The following is a 6,087-nucleotide window of genomic DNA, read 5'->3' as shown; positions in this document are numbered from 1 at the left end:
CATATGCATTAGTCCTCTCAGTGATCCTTTGAAATCGGATCTTTAATTTGAAATCCAATCTTACTCAAGTTACATAAAGGGTCCTTCAAAAAACAAAGCTTCCAGAAAATTTTAGTTGAAATAATCTTCACCTCACATTGAGGCTCGGTTCCCTTGGCTCTAAATGTAATGTTTGTCAACCCGGAACAGAGTAAGCTATCAATGTCTGACAGCTTCCCTCCTAATTCTTCGGCCTCTTTGTTATATTTAATTGAAATCGGGCCATAAATCAACAAACCGTGTGAGGTCAGAATTGCGGTATTGTATTCTGCTGAGAGTCTAGACACCTTTAATTTGATATACTATTCGTCCTATGCTCTCATTTAAAATTTTCTTCTGACTTCTTGTGCCCCATCCTCCAGTACGGTGGAAAACAATATATTTGCATCACAAAATAAATATTTATATATAGTATTTATGAGTTAAGTTTTAACGCCTCATCTTCAATGGTCCAAAAAAGCATAAAGCCATGTGACTTAACTTAGTTGACTGCTATGGTGGTTATTATTTTCGTAGTATTAACCTTTTAAAATTATACATGAATATAGTACTAACGTTACATTTGTTCTACTAGGTTAGGGAATTCCTTTGTCAACTTTTTAATAAAACATTCTGTTTTTCAAATAGCAAGTTATTTTTTTTTGACAAACTCCTGTAGGCTCACATCTACAAACGTTAATGTTTTTTTCTGTGGGACATGATAATGAGTTGATTATAGGACGACTGAATGATATTTCAGTTTTTAGGACTTTATGTAAGGATAATAGATAAAAATCATAACTGGGATTGAGGATTAATATTCATTAAAATATTTAGTAGATTTTTTGGAAATATGGCTCACTTGTTATTGTGAAGGATTTTAATGGTAAAGGGTTGTGTTTTAATTATTTCACATACACTTTGTGTATGTATAAAGGAGTTTTGGAGCTTTGGTACCCTCTCACTCATCACTAATTCTCCCCAATATCTCAGAAAGTTGAAATTTGGCGCGCTCATGCTTCATGATTTGTCAATTATCCATAGGGACTGAAAGAGGGTTGCAACCCTATAAAAACTATGTATATTCAAATTCGCGATGTCCTATAAAGATTATAAATATTACACACGTTCCTTGTGCTATGAACTTACAAAGTAAAAATTTTTTTATGAAGATCAACAACCTGCAGGAGTTGAAATGGGCTGTAACCCCTAGAAGACTTAAATATTATTTTCTTCACAACTTCGTCATTTATTAACCTAGAGAAAAGTAAAAAGTGTTCTGGAATCCTTTTCAATCATCTTTATTACTATTTTAATAATTATTTATTTTGACGAACTGTTTATATTGAACTTTGCTAATTGCTAGCACAAACAAAAATCTCTTTGCTGTACAAAATTTATAAATCAAACTTTCTATTCATTTTTTTCAATTTTTAATCCCTTATTGAGATATGATTTATTATATCTTCAACATATTGTAAACTAATCGATACATATATCGATTCGACCATTTTTTGTAAAACAGCATAAAACAAGTGTATACATTTACTTCTTGATTTACTTTTATATAAGTCAATTATATTGAACTAAAAGTATTTCTCGATTGGCAGTAGTTAGGCATGAATGCAAGGTAGAGTTTTGAAAAGGTTTCCATTAACTTAACTGAGGGTAAAGCAAAAGAAAGCACCAGAATTATGTATGTGATTTTATTATTCAGTTCTATGCAAATCAAAACATATCAATAGTTCTGCAACAGACTGTAAATCAGTAACTATGTTATTTGTTTAGTTATTAGTCAACTGTAGCCCAGTCAAAACCTAGTTAACATAACAGCAAAGTTAATCAAATAATTTGATCTACACTGTACACTTCAACAATAAGCCATATTATATACTACACAAATACCATATTAATTTTTTACCAATCTTGACTACTGGAGGGCAGCTGAGTCAACTTTAGCCTTAAAATCGTAAATAATCCAACCCAGCTGATAATTTCCACTTGGTGCCTGTTTTGTTCTACCCTTACGTTCCTTCTGTTGCTTCTTTGGAATCACTTTAAGCAATACAAAATAGTACTGGGTTACCAAAATCTGAATAGGTTCACCATATGCCTCCATAACGTCAAACTTGATTTCATTCAGAAAAGTTGCTTTCTGAAAATCAATTATTTTGAAACAGTTATTACCAAACGTCAGAACCAGCAGTGAACTAGATATACATCTTTTGCTACATCTGCTTAAGTTCCCGTCAAGCTCTAATTTGACTGAATCATCATCTGGGTTCTTGTTTGTCCAAATGCACAATTCATTTTGGTTCCCGGATTTGAAATAAATTACATACTCTCCTTCCACAGCCAAAAAATTACAATCCGGAAAAGTTTTGACCAATTCTCCATTGGCTCCTCTGACATAGACAGGCAAGTTACCTGATGCATTGAATATCTTATACACCAAAAGCTGGGAAGTGGTTCTAAGTTCCAGCTGTAGAATTATTGACTGTAGCGCACCTTCAGATAAGACTACATTGTTTATGGGTTCTCTCTTATGCAAATCATATCTTCCTAGATTCAAATAAAAGTTTATCCCTCCACCATAAATCATATTCAATACGGCCCCAGATATTGACAATGAATAAATGTTATCATATTGTAGCACAGTCCAATGAAATTGGTCACGTTTTACTAAATCTGCAACTGTGATACGCCCTGGCGTAGTGCTCACAAAAGTGAAGAACTCATTAGACAGATAGAGTTCATTAATAGCAATTCCTTTATGCTTTGCTCGAAAAATCTCATGGTATTGACGTTGCCTTATCTCATAAATTGTGTGCGCAGATTTAGTACAGACCAGCAACTTGGAACCAAACGCTTCAAACCAATCTACATCATACATTGTGGTGAGTAAAGTTGGTGTGCCGCACACATTGAAGACTTCTAACGTAGATGTAGTTTCGTCACATAATAGTATATTTTCGCCATGTACCTCATGTGATATCTTGCATGGACGAGGCGAGAGAGGATGAGGTATATCATTACAGTCTACGATGTACTCACGCTTCTCAAAATGTCCCAATCTCCAGTTTGATTCCCGATGGATGACATTTTTCCAGCTGTCGTCTACACCTTCCAGTTTGGTGAGTCCTTCCCTCTTGCAAATTGTAGACCAGAATGTCTCATTGAAATCCATACCCATGGCCTCACAAGCGATCATCAAGTCTTCTACATTGAGGTACTGGAATATATATTCTAAAACTTCCACTGGTAGATTCTTTAACATTTTCACTGAAAGACAAATTGTTCTGTAAGAAAGAATTAAATTTCAATTCGATTACAACTACACATACTTTAACCTCGTTCGTTCTGATGATGCGTTATAAAAGCAAAACCTGCGCCAGTTGCACCAGTATCATCTAACGACACTCACCTGACTGAACAAACACTCTGTCAATGTCAAGGAGAAACGATGAGTCACTATCACTCGAGTAGTGACAGATGTTATCAATCTGCCAACTGTTTACATAATCACATCATCCCATACACAAGTGTGTTCCTTTGAAAAATAAATACTTCAAGCAATGCAAATTGTTATATTTAATACTAATCTGTAGAATTTTGAAATTAAAGGCTTCATATCAATCAATTATGCTTAGAAGGAGGGAAAATCTATGATGAACAAATTATGCAGACAGAAAGAAAAAGAATTTGTCCAGCACCCTGAGTGGCTTCGCTAACAAGGTCTAGGATTATGCCAGACAATGTCACGTAACAGGATACACAATTTAAAATCCATATATACAATAATTTCTTTATCACGATATCACCCTGGTTTTGCCAATGCTAAGCGAAATCCCATAGAGGGAAATGAATCAATATCGAACTATATTTTGTCTACCGATTCAACAAAGTATTGAAAGACCCAAAAATGTAACAAAACCAACCAATTTAACAAAATAATCTCATTACATATGTTTCTATGTCACATGTTAGAATATCAAATGGTTGTACTAAGTTTGTTTAGTCCTCCTCCTACTAGAGGTTCAATCATGTACTTTGACAATAAAAACCAGAGAACATCGAAGCCGGAATAGCTAAGACGCTGAGGCTTAAATAAGAAAAAAAAGTTTGTGTACAAATCTGTTTGCTCTTCAATTTTCACGTTGCCAACGAGGTCACCCATAAGACGAATGTAAAAAGGAGAGGGAATAACGGAGAAAGGAGGTTGGTCGGCCAAAGTTGGTTTATTTGCTAATCAGTGGTACTAACATTATACATTTTCTACATGAAAATAAAAACTGTATGTCAACATACGACAGTTAAAAAAAAGAATAAACTACATAGGTCCTATTTCAGGACTTCGCAGTAATGTAACAGCTCTCATTCCTTCATCCTTCCTGATGAATATTTTGCCTATACTGGTAATACATGCGTATTTATAGCAATGACCTCTTTTGAAGTCCCGAATGTGATTATACAACGATGGCGTGTCCCTCGCCATGGACAAAGCTATGAAGATTCGGTTCTCACTTTCGTACCCCAGCTTAGCTGTTTAAACCCGGTCTTCACCCGTTTTCTTCCTCATATTTATACTCTAGCTACAGTCTTCTACAGAATTTGATAACTATACATGGGAAGCTTGTTGGATATTAGTTTTCGCTTACTGATAGACAGAATCTATCTATCTTCCCCTCATTAAGATTGAAATTAATTGAGTTTGCGATGTATTTTACAAAATACATAATTATTTCGTTCTTTATCTCTGACACCCCTTTGATTTCCAAACGATTACTACGTGAATACTGTTCACCCGCACTCACTGCAGTTTGGAGTTTGTTCACGTCATTTTTAAGAATATTTTCTGAAATTAGACCTTCAAACTCACTACTAGATTTCTATATAATTTCCATTCCGCTTAGTATATTTACAGTTCATTAAGGCACCATTTCAAGGATGGATTCATTTCAATCTTGAAATTGGTTTATTTTTCTTTTATTTAATTTATATTTTCCTTAAATTATGTATTGTATTCGTTATACTAGCTACGTCATTTAACAACAAATGAAGTTTCTGGTCTATAGGCCTAAATAAATTAGTGATTTGTTATATTGTTAGTGATGTTGTTAGGAACAGTAGACCTGATTGGCGGTGGCATGACGACCAGCTGGTTTTTCCTGTGCCCTGACGTAATTACGTTCTTCCCTTATGTAATCTGCATGTCACCCTCACCTAACCAACTTCATAAACCTTATTATCACATTGTATCATAGAGCCGATGGCGAGCGGTCTAAGACATCGCTATCTCTATTTGAGTGAGGCATAGTGCAGGTTCAAATCCTGTCTCTGACCGTACTTTGTATCAGTATTATCCACCTTGTACTGAATCGTCTCTCCCCCTTATTCTGTTTTATAAGTTCCTCAAACAGGACAATGATCCATCGGAACGGGCAGAACAAAACTTGGTAGGTAAGCTTCATGTCATGCTATGGGTTTAGGTTTCGCACATTGAATTAAAATGTTTAAAATTGCTGTAAAATGTTTATTATCGTTGAATTAATAAAAGATTTGTCGGAACTAACAAAGAATTAAGAACAGGTATTCCGAATACAATATTATATGTATTCATTGAGGGTAATCTAGGTTCTTTTCACGCTGCGAAATTGGCGTATTCGTTGAATTAAGCACGTAAAATAGTTAATATTACTCTAACAACCTTTTCACGAAACCTGATATGTATTAACTAATAATAAACTATAGATTTAAAAGATTGTGAGTATATCAATTTTATATCAACAGTTCACTGCCTGGACAGCGACGGTAATATAACGACGATTCGACGATTGTAGTGGCAGTGTGCGCCTGCACAGCGACCGCTCTAACAATTTCACCTTATACAGATCTTTCAAGTTTAGTATACAAATTATATCTGAACTACAATTAATAGAAATTATAATTATTAAAAATAAAGTAAATTTAAGGTTCACTGTATTTAATGTATCAGAACATATGATATTTCACATGAAACTAAAATTTATTTAAATTAATTAATTGTAAGTTCCTTAAGTCAATTATGAA

This window comes from Homalodisca vitripennis, chromosome 2 (assembly GCF_021130785.1).
Source record: "Homalodisca vitripennis isolate AUS2020 chromosome 2, UT_GWSS_2.1, whole genome shotgun sequence".
Lineage (NCBI taxonomy): Eukaryota > Metazoa > Arthropoda > Insecta > Hemiptera > Cicadellidae > Homalodisca > Homalodisca vitripennis.
The sequence above is the reverse complement of the archived record's forward strand: the minus strand, read 5'-3'. Positions refer to the sequence as shown.